Source organism: Notechis scutatus, chromosome 5, assembly GCF_049901735.1.
Source record: "Notechis scutatus isolate UNSWTSFEM ecotype Mainland chromosome 5, rNotScu1.2, whole genome shotgun sequence".
Lineage (NCBI taxonomy): Eukaryota > Metazoa > Chordata > Lepidosauria > Squamata > Elapidae > Notechis > Notechis scutatus.
In genome coordinates, this window is record NC_142013.1 from 112,848,965 (window position 1) to 112,869,684 (window position 20,720).

Below are 20,720 nucleotides of genomic sequence, written 5' to 3' on the forward strand. Positions count from 1 at the left end.
AAGGGCAGCGTTTTATGAACAAGGCTGCTCATTTGTAACTCCCCGCCAAGAAGTCTTTCTTGCATAAAGTATGAAGTCCGTAGCTAAACATGGGAGACTATAACGCAATTTTTATCTTCGGTTCTGTCATGTTACATACACACAGCTAGCTTGCCAAACTGGCCAAAGATTTAAAATATAATAATATATTATTATAATATATTATAATATAATAATAATATATGTGGGTATATACATCATTTTGTATTTATTTATTTATTTTGCCATGTTCATGTAGTATATATTGGAAGAGAGCTGTATGCAATTTCATTTTAAGGCATGCTGATTAGTGTACATTCAAAGGGACTAAGATTCCGTTCCGTTTCATTCTATTCTACCATACTCTACTCTACTCTATTCTAGAAAATTCTAGACCTAGAAAACCTAGGACTACACTACCTTCGGTCCGATCTAAGCATAGTATATAAAATCATACATTGCAATGTCCTACCTGTCAATGAATACTTCAGCTTCAACCATAACAACACAAGAGCAAACAATAGATACAAACTCAAGGTTAATTGCACCAAACTTGATTGCAGGAAATATGACTTCAGCAACAGAGTGGTCAATGTCTGGATCAATACCTGACTCTGTGGTTTCTTCCCCAAACCCCAAAAACTTTAACCTTAGACTTTCTACTATTGACCTCACCCCCTCCCTAAGAGGCCTGTAGGGGGCGTGCATAAGCGCACTAAGGTACCTACCGTCCTTGTCCTATTGTTTCTTTTATATATTTTTTATTTTTCTTATATGTACCCATGTATTCATAACAATGTTTTTACTTATACCTATTATCTCGTAAGCAATTGACAAAAATAAATAAAATGAAATGAAATGAAATAAAATATAAAATTACAGGGTTCGTTTTAAAAAATTGTATTTAAATCCTGCTAAAAACAAGTAGCAACCAGAAACTCGTGAAACTAAACACACAACCACAGGCTAAAAATTCTAGAAATACAGATCAAGATCCAGACTAAAACAGGAAATGCTAGTGTAGTTATGACCTTTAGTGGCTACCAGAAATGTTTGAAAAGAGGAATCGGTGTCCAATTCTCGATACTTTAATTCGTAGAGTTGGGGGGGGGGGAAGGAGGAAGGAAAAGCCATCCTACTTGGTAAATTTAAAATGGAGAGCAAAGTAAAATAGAACAGAGCAATTCTCCATCTCTAATAATGTTCAACCCTCAAGGTTGCGTAAATGCAGAATGCAAAAATAATCCTTGACTTTTCAAATCAGAATAGAGCTGGAAGCTGGAATGTTAGATAAGATGTGTAAGAAAATGGGATTATTGACATATTGGTAAGGAAAGTATTCATTATAGTTGTATGCACACGAAGTACGTACCTAGTCGACACATGGTTGAAATGGAATGAAATTATTGTATATATAAAATAAAAAACTTATTTAAAAAAAAAAAAGAGCTGGAAAGGACCTTGGAGGTCTTCTAGTCGAGCCCCCTATACGTCCTACGTTTGTATATTAAACAGTCCCATTCAAGTCAAAAATTTATTTCCCCCACAACTGAAAAACCAGTAGGCCAGGGATGGGGAACCTTTTATGGCTCACTCAGGAATTCTGGGAGTTGAAGTCCATAAGTGATAGAAGAGCCAAGTTCCCCTACCCCCTGCCCTAGACCATTTCAGACAAGTGGCTGTCCAGTTGTCTTCTTCTAAACCTCCAGTAGTGAAGCACCCACAACTTCTGGTGGCAAGCTATTTAGAATAATGGAATAATAGAGTTAGAAAAGGGACCTTGGAGGTCTTCTAGTCCAACCCTCTGCTCAAGCAGGACACCCTACACCATCTTAAATAAATGACTGTCCAGGCTCTTCTTAAAGGCCTCCAGCGATGGAGCAGCCACAACTTCTGGTGGCAAGCAGGTTAATTTTCCTCACTGTTAGGAAGTTTCCTCTTAATTCCAAGTTACTTCTCTCCTTGCTTAGTTTCCATCCATTGTTCCTTGTCTTGCCTTCTGGTGCTCTGGAAAATAAATTGACCCCCCTTTTCTTTGGGGCAGCCCCTCAAATATTGGAAGACTGCTCTCATATCACCCCAGTCCTCCTTTTCTCTAGACAAGCCAAACCCAAATCCTGCAACCGTTCTTTGTGTGTTTTAATCTCCTCTCTTAATCATCTTAATTGCTCTTCTCTGCACTTTTTCCAAAGTCTCAACATCTTTTTTGTAGGTGTGGTGACCAAACCTGGATGCAGTATTGCTGACATACAAACGTTCATTTAGTGACAGTTCAATGGAACACAAAAAGTGACTTATGACCATTTTTCACACTTATGACCATTGAAGCATTTCCCCCATGGTCACATGATCAAAACTCAAGACACTTGGCAACTGGTTCGTACTTCACAACTGTCTCGCTTAACAACAATAATGTTGGCTCTGTTGATGTCGTAAGTCGAAGACTGCCCGTAAAGACGCATCTCTCAACAATACAAGCTGAACCAAGAGTCAAGAAAGGGAAAGAAAGGGAAGAAAAAGAAAGAGGGGGAAAAAAAATCTACTTTTCTTATCTCCTTGTTCTGAACAAGTTAAGAAAAGTAGATTTTCCCCCCTCTTTTCTGTTCCTTTCCCTTCTAGACTTTTTACCTTATTTTCTGTCTGCTGTGGTGAGCAACATTTCCATTCATAACAAAACAAAAACAAAAAACCAGGAAGAAAAATCAAGTGATTGATGGAGTGGGGAAATAACCAAGGAAGGAGAACATTAAGGGTGATATAATCACTTTGGCACAGTCAATGTGCAGTTTTTGCATGTCCTGTTATTTATGACATGCCTGGAACGCCAGACTATTCACGCAATCCTGAAATATTTTAACCCAGAAAAACCTGACTTCCATTTAAACGTAAGGAAAACAAATGTGATATACAGTATTTTGGGTAGCCCCTTTTGTCTATTGTTCAGCTTTGGAAATACCCCTCCTCACATCATGGACATTCAACTATTTTCTATTCAACTATATAAATATCCAGCTATTTCAACTCCTTTCGGGACGCTGCTATAGTACATTACACACAAAACAACTAGACACAGGGACAAATTTTTTTTCAGAGTAACAAAATCAGAAAGTTGGAAGGGACCTTGGAGGTCTTCTAGTTCAACCCCCTGCCTAGAAAGGAAACCCTACACCACTTCAAACAAATGGTTATCCAATCTCTTCTTAAAAGCCTCGAGCGATGGAGCATTCACAACTTCTGGATGCAAACTGCTCCACTGGTTAATTGTTCTGTTAGGAAATTTTCTCCTTAAGTTCTAGGTTGCTTCTCTCCTTGATTAGTCTCCATCCTCATTGCTTCTTGTCCTGCCATTCAGGTGCTTTGGAGAATAGCTTGACTCCCTCTTCTTTGGGGCAGTCCTTCAAATATTGGAAGACTGCTATCATGTCTCCCCCTAGTCCTTCTTTTTCCTTGTACCATCACTCTGTTGAACACATAAACTACTATCTTATGTCTAAGTATAATTCACCCATGTTGCACGGCTGTAGTATCTTCGTTATCCTTCTCATTTTCTCTACTCTCTCCTCTTATTCGTATCTTTATTATACTAATAATAATAATTATTATTACTACTACTCTGTGGCTTTGCATATACACCGAGAACTTCTGCTCTCAGAGTTACGTTCCTTCTGTGTCTCTAATCACATTTGGCCAAATAAAGTAGAGCTAGTCCTTGCCTTATGACCACAACTGAGCTCCAAATTGCTCAGTGAAACATTGGTTAAGTGAATTTTTCCCGCTTCTAACATCTTTCTCACCACCATCTGGCATCCCTCTCGACTCTACTTGTCAGGAGGTCGCCAAAAGGGGATCACGCTGCCATTGTCGTAAGCATGAATCGGGTGCCCAGCGCCTGAATTTTAATCACCTGAGCAGGGAGATGCTGCAACGGTGTAAGTGTGAAAAAGTCCCTTTTTTTCAGCACCATTGTAACTTTGAATGGTCACTAAACAAACTGTTGTAAGCCGAGAACTATCTGTGTTCTATTCTCATAGTGGCCGCAGTTTGTTTTAAACGTAAACATTGAAAGTAAAAAGATGCAATAGCGACGTAGTTTTTCTTCTGCTTTAGAGCACTGTGACGCAGCCTCCAACACGATGATGATGATGATGATGATGATGATAATAATAATAATAATAATAATAATAATGCAGCGGAGAGTATCTTGAATTCATCTCTTCTCGCGGTCTAACTGACAGGAAGCAGGCTGCAGCTCTGACGCCCAAGTAACAAGTGTTTCCTGCTTTCACGGCTGCATCTTTTCTCGACAACTGCTTGTAAAACATTTTGCACTACAAGGCAGAGTAGTGGAGACGAAGCTTTGGGTGCTACAAATTTTGTGGGTATCAGTCTTGACTCCTACGTAGATGAGAACATCCAGTTTTTCTGTTTTGTTTTAATCATATTTTTAAATTGATTTTCTATTCAATACATTTCTTAGTGCTTAATAAACATTGGTTTGTCTGGGTATTTAATTTGCTTAACAATACAAATTTGTATTTTTAATCTCCACCCCGTTTTTTCCAACCATTGGTAAAATAGATTCCATGTTTGACAACATTCTACATCTTCTTTTTGTTTAATTTTCAATGTCCCTCTATCCATTTCTGCATACCTTCCTGACTATCTCTTCGGCTCATGGTAAATCTTCATTTTTTCCCCCGATATTGTGCAAAGATAATCCTCGCTGCTGTTAAGAAATGTAATATTAAGCACATACTTTCCTTCTCAGGTTTTTCTGATATTATACCTAATTAAAAAAAATTCAGGTTTAAAAATCTACATGTTTGTCTATTGTCTTTTCTAACCACCTATGTTATCTTTACCCAACATTTTTTTGCTTTGACGTAAGTGCACCACATGTGATAAAATGTGCCCGTTTTTTGGTTACATTTCCAACATTGGTTAGACATCTTTAAACATTTAAAAGTTTGAGCTAATCTAGCAGGTGGTAAATGCCACCTATAAAGCTATAAGATCTATATCTCTGCTAAACAAATTAATTCCCTCAACACTGTCAAATTATTTACTACGTCTGCATTACTATTACTATTAATCCTCCCATCCTTCCTTTCACCCATCTCCTCCCACTTATGACTGTATGATTGTAACTTTATCGCTTGTATCCTTACGATCTATATTGACTGTTTCCTAGGATGATTGGATTGCTTATTGTACCTGATGACTATCATTAAGTGTTGTACCTGATGATTCTTGACTCTTGACAAATGTGTCTTTTCTTTTATGTACAAAAGAAATGAACTTATGCACTGAAGACAAATTCCTTGTGTGTCCAATCACACTTGGCCAATAAAGAATTCTATTCTATTCTATAAGACCGCCCAGTTTTCTTGGCAATGTTATTTTCGGGAAGTGGAATTGCTATTACTTTCTACGTAAGAGACTGGTCCAAAGTCACCTACTTGGCATGGCGTCTAAGGTGGGATTGGAACTCATGGTCTCCCAGTTTCTAATCTGGTGCCTTTTAACCACTACACCAAACTACTTCTTGCCATAAGCTTTGGGGGAGGGGGAACAGTACAGGTAGCCCTCGACTTATAATTCACTTAGCAACCGTTCAAATAACAGCGACCCTGCAAAAAAAGGGAGTTAAGGCCATTTTTCACACCCTGATGCCCACGGCAGCATCCCCATGTGATCACGGGATCAAAATTCAGAGGCTTGGAGACTGGCATGTACTCAGGATGGTTGTAGCGTCCCAGGCTCACGCGATGATGTTTTGTGACTTTTCGACAAACCAAGTCAATGGGGAAGCCAGGTTCATTTAACGACTGTGCCGCTAACTTAACACCTGCAGTGTTTCACTTAACACAACCAATGGCAAGAAAGGTCGTAAAATGGGGCACGGTTGAATTAACGAATGTCTAGCTTAGCTGCAGAAATGATGGGCTCAATTGTGGTTGCACATCAAAGACTACCTGTAATTAAGTTCAGTGTTTAGTTAGGTTTAGGGGGTTAGGTTAGGTAGGGTTAGGGTTACAGTTGTTTTGTGTTTTGTTTTGTTTTGTTATTATTTTATTTTATTTTATTTTAGGGGTTGAGATTGGGGTTAAGTTAGGGTTTAGTTTAGTTTAGGGCTATGTTTGGGTTTGGGTTTAGGTTAGGTTGAGTTGGGGTTAGGGTTAGGGTTAGTTTAGTTTAGTTTAGTTTAGTTTAGTTTAGTTTAGTTTAGATGTTTGGGTTTGGGTTAGGGCTAGTTTAGGTCTTAGACCCAATCAACTGAAAAAGGTAACATTGAAACCTACATCAAAAATGAAATTGTAACCTGTGTAAAATGGTATATTCCCAAACACATACCTTACGTTAACGTGAGTAAAATAAAATACAGACTACAGATTACCAGAGATGGAAGGGACCCTTCTGCCGCCCTGCTCAAGCAGGAGACCCCATAGTTTAGACTCCAATACATTCACTTACAAAAGACACCGGCCCTGATCCTGGATGAGAAGACCTCAAAGGACATGTGTACTTAACTGGAGTCAGGTCACTGAGATAATTTCAAGGAAGCTTCCTCCGTGACAAAAGTCCCTCTGGGTACTTGGGACTACCCTTCCCATTACAAGCAGATAGCACATCTGGGAATGGCTTACAATCTACCCCAGAAGCCCAATACAGATGTGGAAGATGTGGTTCCATGACCATAATGTTGGGTTTCTGGCCTACAGAATGATCAGCATCAACACTCTTGAAGCAATGATCTGAATTCCATCTGAACAGCCAATTTACAAAGTTGGGTTGATCTGTCTACGATCTCCTCCTCCCGATTAGCTGCTAGGAGATCAAGGTGGCCACGTTTGTGTGTTTTAAATGGGGAAATTTAGAGAGCCCAAATAAAAGAGGCAGTCGGTAATATGTGACCCACAATTTCCCTCTCAGGCATGAACCGAGAAGTTGCTTTTTAGGAACAGGCCAACCTAGAATTAAGGAGAAATTTCCTGATGGAGAGAACATTTATAATCACAATACGTAGCTTCTCTCCTTGATAAGTTTCCTCTTGTTGCTTCTTGTCTTGCTTTCTGGTGCTTTGGGGAATAGGTAGACCCCCTCTTCTTTGTGGCAGCCCCTCAAATAGATGAGAGATTAACAGAGTTCGAAGGGATCTTGTAGGTCAGCTAGTCCAACCCCCCACCCAAACAGGAAACCCTACACCATTTCTGACAAATGGCAGTCCAATCTCTTCTTGAAAGTCTCAAGTGATGGCGCTCCCACAACTTCCGAGGTCAAGCTATTCCATTGGTTGATTGCTCTCACTGTCAGAAAGTTTCTCCTTATTTCCAGGTTGAATCTCTCCTTGTTCAGTTTCCATCCATTATTCCTTGTCTGGCCTACAGGAGCTTTAGAAAATAGCTTGACCCTTTCTTCCTCTCTGTGGCAGCCCCTCAAATACTGGAGGACTGCTATCCTGTCTCCCCTGGTCCTTCTCTTCCCTAGACTAGCCAGGCCCAGTTCCTATAATCACTCTTCCTACGATTTGTTTCCAGGCCCTTAGTCGCTCTTCTTCCAAAGTCTTAGTCACTTCTTCCAAAGTCGCAACAACTTTTTTTGTAATATGGTGACCTGGATGCAGTATTCCAGGTGTTTATTGGCACGCATTGCTCATTCAAAGTTACACGGGCACTGAAAAAAAGTGACTTATGGCAGTTTTTCACACTTACAACCGTTGCAGCAACTCCCCAGGATCACGTGATCAAAATTCACCCACTTGGCAACTGACTCATATTTATGACGGTTGCAGAGTCACGTCATCCACTTTTGCGACCTTCTGACAAGCAAAGTCTATGCCTAGCCAAAAATTTTAGCAAAGGGGCCTCTGCCCAGTTGCTGGGTGGGCGTGGCCATGGTGGGCGTGGCCTAGTGAGCCTCCTGCACCACGGTGTGTGGGTGGTGGTGTATTTTTTACCTCCCCGGGCTCTGGAGGCCCATTTCCGGCCTTCTCAAACTTCCAGAAGGCCCGTTTTTCGCCCTCCCTGAGCCTCCACGCGCGCCCTGCACTTACCTGCATCCAAAACGGGCCACGTTGGGACTCCTGGGAGGGGGGGGGCAGGGTAAGCAGGGCCAGACAGGGGTAGGATTTGGGGGTTCTCTGAACCGCACAGAATCTTAGCCTAGGGGCTCTCCCAAACCCCTGCCATCCCCCAGCAGCCCCCCACTCTTGCATCTAGCTGTAGTTTCCAAAATAAGTACTTAACATACAAAACTAGGTAACCAAGACTGACATATAGGGGAAAAGGAGAAAGACACTTAAAGTAATAACATTTCTGTATATATGCAACCAGCTGAAGAACTTTAGACATCTAAAAGCCACTTCTATAAATTGTGAGGGGGGAAAAAAAAGAAAGAAAAATACGTATTAAAGGAACTGAAACTTTCAGAAGCCTGCTAGTTTTCATTTCATAGGACTTAACTCAAAAAAAAAAAAAACCCACATCTTTGTTCAAGATTCAATACTGTCCATAAAAAAGGCTTTGTTTACTTCTTAAACTATAAAGTTTGACTACCTTTTACAATCTCAAATTTCACATGCTGTCACTAGAGAAAAAAAAAACCAAGGCTTTTTGCCATTAATTTCTATACAATGTCAGATTATTCATTAAAATAGTATTCAGGGTTTTTTGTACGTGCTTCAAGAGAGCAGTAAATATTTACAGCTTCACTGCTGTGCTAGCAAATTCACCCTTTGAATTAGAACTTGGTAAAATCTATGACTTCAATTAAATACAAGGAAAAGTTGACTCAGGGGTGAACGAAGTAACAAAAAACAACTTTTGTAAAACCAATGTTTCGTATGTGAACATATATACCCTACTATATGTTCATATCTATGTCTCAATTTTGCAATCTCTCCTTACAAAGTTAGATGGATGGATGGATGGATGGATGGATGGATGGATGGATGGATGGATGGATAGATAGATAGATAGATAGATAGATAGATAGATAGATAGATAGATAGATAGATAGATAGATAGAAAGAAAGAATTCTTTATTGGCCAAGTGTGGTTGGACACACAAGGAATTTGTCTTGGTGCAAATGCTCTCAGGGTACATAAAAGAAAAGATACATTTGTCAAGAACCATCAGGCACAAGACTTAATAGTCATAGGGTACAAGAAGCAATCAAATCATACTAGGAAACAGTCAATATAAATCGTAAGGATACAAGTGACAAAGTTACAATCATACAGTCACAAGTGGGAGGGGATGGGTGATAAGGAGTGATGAGAAGATTAATAGTAATAGTAGTGCAGACTTTGTAAATAGTTGGACAGTGTTGAGGGAATTATTTGTTTAGCAGAGTGATGAGCAGCATTTTAGGCATTGTTAAAATTGAGGTTATTATCTGCTGAACTGCCATCCCATATAAGCTGCAAATAATGCAGGTATTTCACATAGAAAACAAGCAGAATAACGATCTTTAAGATTGTAGTTAGTTGCTAGTTTATTTTTCTTGTCCTCTGTCCAGCATCTTGACAAAATCTGTTACTTTGCAAAGGTATTGTTAACTGTACATTTTCAAATTCTTATTAATTGGGTTTTGCTATTTCTAAACAGAAAAGATCAGTCATTCTTCACGTCACCACAAAACCCATAAAATATACTTCCATGCACATTCATGTCAAATTATTCCCAGTGAACCAAAGTATTTGATAACGAAAGGTTAGTTGTATGTGTTTTAGGGCAGAGAGTCATTGTTTTCCCTCCATTTCCTTTGTTTATTTATTATAATGCGCACTAATGAAGTAAGTAACTAATAAAAACAACTTATTATTAATAGTAGTATTGGCTACTCAGTTCCAATGGATGGATAAGTATGGGTAGTCCTCGATGTATGACCACAATTGAGCCTAAAATTTCTGTTGTTAAGTGAGACATCTGTTAAGTCAGTTTTGCCCCATTTTATGATCTTTCTTGCCACAGTTGTTAAGTGAATCATTGCAATTGGTAAGTTAGCAACATGGTTGTTGACTGAATTTAGCTTCTCCCATTGACTTTGCTCGTCAGAAGATCGTAAAAGGGGAAAGTACTGAAACCGTCATAAGTACATGCCAGTTGCCAAGGCTCTGAATTTTGATCATGTGATCATAAGGACGCTGCAACAGTCGTAACTGTGAAAAATGGTCATGTCACATTTTTTCAGTGCCGTTGTAACTTTGAAGGGTCACAAACCAACCTCTATTGACCTCATCTCATTCCTAAGAGGTCTGTAAGGGGCGTGCATAAGCGCACAATCGTGCCCACGGTCCCTGTCCTATTGTCCCCAATTATCAGTTCCCATTTCTTATATTTAAACTTATGTTTATTCTTATTTCTATTGTATTGTAAGCTTTTGAGAAAATAAATAAATAAATAATAACTAAATGAACTGTTGCAAGGCCAAGAGTACCTGGTGTATACCAAACTATAAAAATAAAATAAAAAAGACTTAAGATTATTTTAGAAGTAGAACAATTCCAAAACTTGGACTACATTGTTCGATAGTCCTATTTGCTTATTTTATTTTACTTAAAATAAAACAAAGTAAAATAAAAATAAATAAAAATAATTAATAAATTAAATTAAAATGGTAGTTTCCAAATCTGACACCTCCTGGGTTCCAATCTGGATTGCATTTGCATTATTCCCCATGCATTTCTTCCCCAGCCTTGCGGGGAAAAAAGCCCTTTTGGAATTTAAAAAAAAACTGCTATTTTCTACCAACTTGTGTCTCCACAACATGAAACCGAAGTCAAGGAGTTGTTGATCTTGCAAAAGGGGTTGCTCAAAGGACTTTTGCAAATCATAGGAAGGAGAAATGAAACTAGGCTCCAAAAAGGAACAGCTGGGTTAGTCAGTTTTATTGCAAAAAAATGAGCTGTGGGTTCAACGAGAGGGAGGGAAGAAAAAAACCCAGCTAACTTTAAACAACCAACTTCCACAGAAGCAAAGATCGTTTTAAAGACGATGAGATAAAAAAAACATATATTTTTTTTGCATTTGGAAGCAACCTGGTGTCTTTTCTTTTTTTTTTTGCAGGGAAAAAAAAAATATTTTTTGCGCCAACCAATTTTGATTGACCATCAGCGTTTCATTTTTGCTCTCGTTCTCCGCGGATGAAAACAACTTCTACTTCCAGAGAATTAAGACTTCCCCTAATATTTACACTGTACTGTCTCCGTAGTCTCTAAACCAAAGGTCATCTCAACAGGCGGGCTCCGATTGTAGGAATAGCTAGCATGCATATTGAAGAAAACACTCAGTGGCATTCTTGAAAGAAAAAAAAACAGAAAATCAAGTCATTTTTCTGCCCCTTTCGCTGAAAAAATATTTGTCAAAAAACAAAACAAAAACAAGCACTTTTAAAATGAGTTTTGAGGTGCTGGTTTGGGTTTTAATAACTGCAAATATTACTTCTATTCTATAATTCAAATATGTAATAACAACCTGGGCTCCTAATGCATAAAAACTCAGATTTTCATCACAGCTCTCTATATTTTATTTGCAGTGATTCAGCAGGGATTTCAGACAAAACTGTATTCCAACCTTCATGATTCACCTCCATTACAAAGACAAATGGAAATATACTTGGGGAAACCGATTTTCTACTGCTTGTTATATCTGTGTTTTTAAGCAGATGAAATGTACTATAGGCTAAAAGCAGAAAAGGGGAGAGCAGAGTTTATTAATAAGGGGAGGAAAAACTGATAAGATGAATTCTGGTAACAATGCATATTCTATAGCATTTTCAAATATTAACTGTATTTTATTCTTACAAATCTCATTTCAGCCCTGTAAGATTGCAGATTCAGAGAAATACTGAGAGCACACCTAGAAATGGGATGGACAGCAAACACATTTAATAAAGAAACAAAGAATTCTAGGAAGGCTCTTGGAACAGTTGCCTGGCCTATTTCTCTGTCATAGTGCGAATTTGAATTAAAATTCAAATCCATGCCTGAAAATGAAATGTTTGATCCTCTGTATGTCTGGATTTGCATTCAATATGAAAAATAAATTTATATAGAGGTTAAAAACCTGTTGATACCTGAATTCTTGGAAGAGAATTCATAACCAGGCTGAAATCACCAAGGTCAGCTCTGTTTCGATTTAAAATGGTTATTTTCAGATTAGAGGGATAAGTCACCAGGTGGTGTTTATTTCTCTTAATTGTTGTTTTAGATTAATATCCTGCCTTTCCTCCAAGAATTCAAGACACTAACTGTGGCCCAAAGTCACAACGAGCTTGTGCAACAGGGAATATGACCTTCAAAACTGGCCACTTTGACTCTTTATGGACATATCCGTTTCTTTTTTTAATTCTATAATCAACAATTTACAGTTGAGCAAAGCCAACTTTCTCTAGTGTTATTTAGCCCTGCTCAATGGGGAAAAGATCAGAAAATTCAGTGGTTCCAAAATCGTTTGTCAATGCTTCCATAGCATTAGTGCAAAGACTCAATAGTGGTTGATAGCCAAGTCGTAATGTTGCTCCGCAGAAAGATATTACTGGGTTCCTCTTACACGCTCCGCAGGCAATCCTTGACTTACGATGGGAGTTGGGACGGGAACTTCCATGGTTAAGCAAGACAGTTACAACGTGATGTCACATGACTGTGTCACTTAGCTGGGACAATCTGGAGCAGTCCAACTGCCATTGTAACCCCAAGACGAGCGGGTTGGTAAGCCTACCATGAACCAAACCATTCCTGTTTGCTCCCTCCCCAGCCCAGAGTCTCAAGTAAGGACGGACCACCTCATCCCTCTCACGTCCTCACTTTTATGCCTTGCAGCCCAGGCCTTCTTCTCAAGACCCGCCTCCCCGGTTCTCCCAAGGGCCAGAAAAGGAGAATATTTGCAGGTCAGGGTTGAAATGAGGAGATGTTCCTTAATGTTCCCTCGGTTGTTTTCACCTCTACTTGCCACCCATCTCTGCCCTTGCCCAACCCTCCTCACTGGCATTCCTGGAAGAGTCCTCCTGCAGCAGCCTTCAGGAGCCTCAGCTGGCCATCATTGCCTCCAGACCGGTACTTCCTTTGAGTGCCACCTCAAGTCCCACGCCAAGACCAGCCATCACAACCCAAAGTCCCAGCCAACTTGAGTTCCACATCCCCATCAGTGGCCAGCTGGCCTTCAACGTTTTCCTCCTGCTGTTGGAGAGGTACACCTGGCCTACCCTATGAGAGGTACATGTAGGCCACCCCAGGTCTTCTTCTCAAGGACCATCAGCCTGGCTCTCCAAAGTGCCAGTAAAGGAGCATATTTCTAGTTCAGGGTTGAAATGAGAAGGATCCTTAATGTTCTCTGAGCTTGGTTGTTTTCTTGCAGATGTTTCATTGCTCAAACTAGGTAATATCAACAGGGCTAGTCAATGCCAGTCACTCGCACTGGTGATGTTCCCCAGTTTGGGTAATGAAATGTCTTCAAGAAACCAACCAAGCTCAGAGAGCACCAAGGACCCCTCAGTCCTCTTTCTTCTCCTCTTCCTTTCTTCCCTTCTCCTTCCTCCTCCTCCCCTTCTGCACCGCGAACCCCACTCCCTTCTAGCATTGATGTTGCTGATGTGCTACCTGGGTAATGAAACATCTGCAAGAAAACCACCAAGCTCAGAGAGCACCAAGGGCCGCTCTCCAAATTATATCTGCCTTTCTCCGAATGGCGTGGCCCATTCTCACAATGCTTCAGAAAACCTTCAAGAAAGCTTCCAAGCTCTTCTAAAGCAGGGGTCTTCAAACTTGACAGCTTTAAGACTTGTGGACTTCAACTCCCAGAATTCCTCCTCCAGTCATGTTAGCTCAGGAATTCTGGGAGTTGAAGTCCACAAGTCTTAAAACTTGCCGAGTTTGAAGACCCTTGCGTTAAGAGCTGTAGACAACGAAATTTCATTTTTAATGTATGCCAAGTTTGAAGACCCTTGTTCTAAAGCATCGTGAGGACCATGCAACTCTTGTTCTCCAGGTAGCGCACCTCATGCTCACTATGCCTCAGTCTCCAGTGGCTTTCCAAGGTCCACAATGTTCTTTTTTAAACCTTTCAAGACAGGTAGCCCTCGACTTACAACAATTCATTTAGTGACCATTGAAACGACACTGACAAAAGGGACTTATGACCGTTTTTCCACATTTATGACCGTTGCAGCATCCCCCGCGGTCCAAATTCAGATGCTTGGCAGTTGGTTCAGATTTAAGACCATTGCAGTGTCCCAAGGTCACGTTTTTGAGACCTTCCAACAAGCAAAATCCATGGGGGAGCCAGATTCACTAAACAACCGCGTGACTAACGTAACAATGGCAGCGATTCACTTAACAACTGTGGCCAGAAAGGTCATAACATGAGGCAAAACTCACTTAACAAATGTCTCTCTTAACAACATAAATTTTGGGCTCAATTGTGGTCAGGGCTACCTGCATATTTTTCGACAGTTCAGAATTAAAGCCTTCTATTGTCAACAATTACGTTGTTAATTATAAAAATGACGAATTCAGAGTGAAGGAAATGCAGGAACTAAATCACATTATAACTCACTCTAAATGAAAGTGACTCTGCCCTAAATTGAATAAACCCTGAATTGTCATACAAGTAATCAAGATGATAGCTATTAAGTTTTCCGTATTCGCAAATTTTTGATTCCAAGAAAAAGTCACTCCGGGACAAGAATTAAACGTATTCAGGATCAGATCTGCCTTCCATTCATTGACTTCAGGAGCAGAAGAAAACAAGGAGAAGGGCTTCGATAGGCCATTCAATTCATCAAGCAGCAGGAATGCCAAAACAAAATACTTTTGACATGCCCCAACAGCCTTCATCCTCCACCAGACTCAACTGCACCTACTATCCTCAATTATTTATTAAATCTAATCACTTTTGAGACAAATTCGCTACTGATAAAATCTGCTGTTAAAATAGCCGGCTTGTAAATCCAGTTAATAGAAAATATATTTTCCAATCCTGAGCAGAAACAAGGAGTTCAATACTTCAATATTTAAATTCTAAATAAGTTACTATTACTTTCCATCCAAACTCCTCAATCTAGGGAACACTACTGCTTAAAATATTGTTTTTTTTAAAAGCTGCTGAAAACCTTTTTTTTTTCCTACCCATAATTCAAGAGCATTATCTAAGGCCGAGAAATACACTCTGTTCAAAATGGATAATTGTAAATATCTCTAACAGTACAGCGAGCAAGGCCAATGTATTTTTACACAAACACCGACAATATTACTTGCCAGCTATTCCCTGGCAGCACGAGCGCAATTTTGGGAAATCCAATGAAGTTTTTAAAATTGAGTAAGTTTCGTTTTTCACGAGAAAACGAAATTAATGGCCAATCTTTCTCAAAGAAATCTTGCCTAAATTGCAAGAGGGAACAAAACCTCGACAGTCCTTTTATCACAATCTTCCTCTATCTAGCATCCTTCAAATGGAACGTATCACCATCCTATCTCAAGGCAGCATGAAAAAAATTACTAGATTAATACATTGTAGGGTGCAATCTTGGTTCTGGAGTGGACCAGGTGGGTGAAAGCTGAATTTAGAGACATTTCAAGTCCCTTCTCTTCCTCCTCCTTTCCCCCCCACGAAAAGAAGACTCCTTCAGGCAGCATTTGACAACTGAAGTCACAACCCAAAACTTTGGCAACGGGTCTCCACAAAACCTCTCCAAGCCATGAACCCTAGCAAGATGTCATAGCCGGTATTAAGCAACAGCAGCCATACTGAATAAGTCAACCACAAGGAACAACAAGGAATTACAGCAAACATGTTTGGCAGAAAGACACACATTCTCAAATAAATAATCCAAATATTTTTACCGATGGGCCAGCAGAAGCTATCCCACGCTTCGAAACACGCAACACGCAAGGAATATTCTTTACCTCCAGTTAGAAGATAGCTTTATGCCTAAAACGCATTTATTTCTATTCCACAGCACTGACTTTAGTCCACTTTTCTCTGTTTCCTTCTTCTCAATTCAAAAAGCCTAATAATACATATCTATGTTTTAGTTGTACCGGTGATTAGTTAAACTGACAGATCTTCCTAAACCTGTTTTCATTTAAAAAAAAAAAAAAAAGGAATTAACTCGGCTAACTTTTTTTCTTTTTTCTTAAATTTTTTCTCTCTATCGACACTCCTAAACAAAATGTTTAGAGCGAAGGAAAATTTAAAAGGAGAAATGGAAACAGATTCCAGAAAACGTTCTCTGTTCCCGCATCGCTTTCTTAAAATGCAACTAAGCCTAGGACGCAAAAAGGCACACACCCGGGGGTGTGTGTCTGTGTGTTTTTTATTTTTTATTTTAAATAAAATAACTCAGCATGCACATAATCCTCCCCCAGAATCCACCCGCAAAAGTTCTCAAAATTTCACTGAAATTGAATCAATTACCTTGCTCGACGTGGCTGGCAGGGATCCCCAAAAATTAAGACGGTACCGGTGTGTGTGTGTTGTGTGTGTGTGTGTGTGTGTGTGTGTGTGTGTGTGTGTGCAGTTTAAAATGGCTTCTGCGGATTGGGGAAGTGGGTGCCTGTGTGTTACAGCTTGTGAGTCATATGTGAAACAGTCTTTGGGCACGCCCAGGTTGCTGCCAGGCCCAATTACTTCGCCAGGTCAAACATGCAAATCTTCCAGGTAAAAGGGAAGAAGAGAGAACCACCTGAATTTAATCAGCCACACCTTATTAGCTAGCAGAGAGCAAAGGCCGGAACAACTGCTGAACAAAAAAAGTGGGACGTGCAAGGCTTTTACACACTCGACAAGTGGACAAAAATAAAAATAAAGGCAGGAAAACCGTGATGGTGCTGCATTTATTTTTAATTTAATTTTGTTTTTTTCTGATCTCTTGCACACTCACCTGGCTCAAATAAATGAAGCAACCCGGTGTTTCGAAAAGTTAATGATCAATCGGCAACCCTCTCCGTGCTCCAAGCCAGTTTAACTGTGTTTTTATTTTCAAACGGGGAGTTGAAAATGAATCGGAATAGGATTGGCTTCGATTAAGCGAAATCCTGGAGAGTTGGGGAGTTTTTTGGGGTGGTGGGGCGGTTGAGATGGGCTGCGTAGTTGTTACATGCACGCTGGACTTAGCTGAACAAGCAGGAAAGAGAGGGGGGGGGAATAGTTCTTATTTCTCTCCTGTTTTTGTAAAAAAAGAAAATTGTGGGGGTTTTTTAAAAGAAATTTCCCTTTCTTTATAATATCTTATTTGTAGTTTTCCTTAAACAACCCACGTCTTTTTTGGACAGTGTAGTGACTGGCTCAATATATTTTTCACACAATGCTAACAATTAAAATACAATTTATACATATACAGTTTTTAATCGTCCAACTTCTTTGATATATGCTCCTTATAATTATAATATATTCTCTCCTGCTTTTGCAAAAAAAAAAAAAAAAAGAAGATTGCAGGGTTTTTTTTTTTTAAAAAAAATCCCTTTCCTTGTGCCCTTCCTTTTTGGAACCAAGAGACAAGTAAGGCAGGCATCCCTCCATTTGCAAGACGATTGTCTTTTGGAAATATTTTTTTGAGAAGTGAGACTGCAAGAAAGGAAGGGAAGGAGGGGCAAAAAAATAATAATCATCTGTCTGAAACCGGAAGGAAAGCCAGAGGTTGTTGCCTTACTGAGGACTAGAAACATTGAAAAGGAGCTGCTAAGTTGGGTGAGAAGTGGTTTGGACCTGCTAAACGGGAGGGAGCCCTGGCTGCTTTGTTCCAGAATCAGCCAGCTGCCACAACGAGGCATATCCTCAAGAAACCCACAGCTGACTGTACACAACCAGGAGTGGCTTCAAAATACTAAAAAAAAAAAAAAAAGGGCAGGCTGGTAAGGGATGCCTCGGCTCCTGCTGGCCCACCTGAGCAGGGTTTTCTTATTATGCAGGTGCCGCCACTGCCCGAACCTGCCGATAGACGTGTTTGATAGTGTCAAGTCCTTGCCTGTCATCAGGAAAACACAAGGGTTTCTGTTTCCACAAGGTAAAGTCAAGGATAAATAAAGAGCATAAACCTGGAGGCAGGTGCTGAAGGGAATAAAAAAGAAAGTGCAACCCTGCCTGGAAATGGGGAAAGAAAGATAGGGAAGAGGAAAGGGAAAGAGAAAGGGAAAAGAAGGAAGGGGAGGAGGGAAGGGAAGGGAAGGGAAGGGAAGAGAAGAGAAGAGAAGAGAAGGGAAGGGAAGGGAAGGGAAGGGAAGGGAAGGGAAGGGAAGGGGAAGGAAAGGAATTGGAGGTGATGGCCCTTTAAGACAGGGGTCTTCAAACTTGATAGCTTTAAGACTTTTGGACTTCAACTCCCAGAATTCCTCCTCCAGTCATGTTAGCTCAGGAATTCTGGGAGTTGAAGTCCACAAGTCTTAAACTTGCCAAGTTTGAAGACCCTTGCTTTAAGGCAACAAAATTTTATTTTTAACGTATGCCCATTTGTACATTCAAAGTGACAATAAAGCTATTCTATTTCTATATTCTATTTTTATATTCTATTCCATTCTATTCACACGCACATACACATGCCAAAGAACTGGAAATTGAACTACCGAACCCTTTGCTGGCGTGTGGGTTCAATTAAACCAGTTTGGCTGGTTTTGAAAACGTTCTGAGCCATAACCCCTCCAAAACCCCAAAACGGGCCCTGAAAAGCATGGCCAAACAATAGAAGAGCCTACGTTCTTGTACCTGTCTTGCAGGTTGTGTCATTGGAAGGATTATGCAATCACCTGGCTCTTGATGGGCTCCGCCCGAGCCTTTCGGTAAAACAGCATCCTTCCATGTGGATCCTAACTCTAGTAGGGCAACACAAGAGACCACAGACCCTGTGTGCACAGGTCACCCTTATTCTCTTTTTTTCATTCTGACCATCTCTTTCCTACAAAATAGGAAAGCCGAGATGTAACCAAGCCAACGTCAGGCTTCTCAGATTGATATCTGAGTGCTCTGGGGGCTTGTGGAGAGGAGGAGGAGGAGGAGGAGGAGGAGGAGGAGGAGGAGGAGGAGGAGGAGGAGGAGGAGGAGGAGGAGGACGGTGGGGTCCTTGGGGCTCTCTGAGCTGGGTTGCTTTCTTGCAGGCGTTTCATGACCCAACTAGGTAACATCATCAGTGCTGGGAGGGAGTGGGGTTTGCAAGGAGGAGGGGAGAGGGGAGGGAGAGGACTGTGGGGTCCTTGGTGCTCTCTGAGCTTGCTTATTTTCTTGCAAACGTTTCATTACCCAACTAGGTAACATCATCAGTGCTAGGAGGGAGTGGGATTTGCAAGGAGGAGGGGGAGGGGAGGAGGAGGAGGAGACGATTATGGGTTCTTTGGTGCTCTCTGAGCTGGATTGTCTTTTTGCAGACATTTCATGACCCAACTAGGTAACCTCATCAGTGCTAGAAGGGAGTGGGGTTTGCAGAGAAGAGGAGGAAGAGGGCAAAGGAGGAAGAGGAGGAGAGGACTATGGGGTCCTGGCTGCTTTCTGAGCTTGCTTGTTTTCTTGCAGATACTTCATGGGCCAAAATTTGTATCACCATCCTAGTTCACACACTTGGAAGCTGACTTGTATTTATGACCGTCGCAGTGCCCCGGGGGTCACACGATCCCCATTTGCGACCTTCCGACAAGCAAAGCCAAGAAGGAAGCCAGATTTATTTAACAACTGTGTTAATAACTTGGAACACCTGCAGCGATTCTCTTTCCAACTGTGGCAAGAAAGGTGGTAATACGGGACCAAACTCACTTAAACCTATGTCTCACTTAGCAACAGAAAATTTGGGGTCAATTCTGGTCATAAGTTAATGACTGCCTGTATTGACTACCCGAGAAACATACGGCAGCTCTGGGACTGCCAGGCCAAGACAATTTAACCTAGAATGCACGCATACTTTTGCAAGATAAAGGGCATAAATTTCCAAATCATAACAGATGAGAATAGTTCTATTCTTCCCTTCGCACAGCCCTGGCCAACAAGATAAGGAACAGTGAGAATTATAGACTTAAATATTTGGAAAATGTAAGACTGCCTGCCTCTTTGCCGTAGGACATTTTTTACGACTATAAATCGACGTTATATTTCCTCTGCATTGGCACATCAATTATTCTAAGCGTTTTATATTTAAATGGAAAAGTCATTTATTCTCCTCAGGTTCTGACAGTATCCAAACCACCCGAAAGAAAACGTGCCTGGGTTTTCTTTTTTTCTTTTTTTATGAGCGTACAAAAACAAATATGGGAGGGAAATCTTGTTAAATTCAAGCCTCTTGATCAGGCTGGTTAAAAAATGAAACTAATCTCATCATCGCAGAAGCCCCAGGACTTCATAAGGAAGTCGGAATGAATCATTTTAAAGATTTTGTTTTTCCGATTTAAAAAAAGATGAACAGCGCAGGATGAGAAAATAATTCAAAACAGCCTGACCAAAAAAAACACCAGGGTTTGGTCACCAGCTGTTTGTTGACTTTTGTTTTTTATTTTTTCATTTTCTGTACCTTTTCACCACTGGCTACGTCCTCAATTTACAAGCACAGTGGAGCCCGAAATTTCTGTTGCTAAGCGAGACGTGTTGTGAGTTTTGCCCCATTTTTAAGGATCTTTCTCGCCAGGGCGGTTAAGCAAATTGCTGCAGTTGTTAGTCACACAGTAGTCACACAGTTGGGCTTCCCCTGTTCGTCAGAAGGTCGCAAAAGGGGATTGTGTGACACGCAC

General features: G+C 40.5%; 1 protein-coding gene across 2 annotated transcripts in view; it reads right to left on the bottom strand.

Annotated features, from left to right (window-relative positions):
• Positions 1-20,720, bottom strand: part of ELF1 (E74 like ETS transcription factor 1) — an 86,574-nt gene that overhangs the window by 51,534 nt on the left and 14,320 nt on the right. Inside the window, exon 1 of one of the 2 annotated variants that reach the window (XM_026679365.2) lies at positions 16,435-16,574. The exons of the other annotated variant lie outside the window; for it this stretch is intronic. The gene's annotated coding sequence lies outside the window, so the exon portion shown is untranslated. Of the gene's footprint in view, positions 1-16,434; positions 16,575-20,720 lie in introns of those variants that run through there. 2 annotated transcript variants of the gene reach the window in all.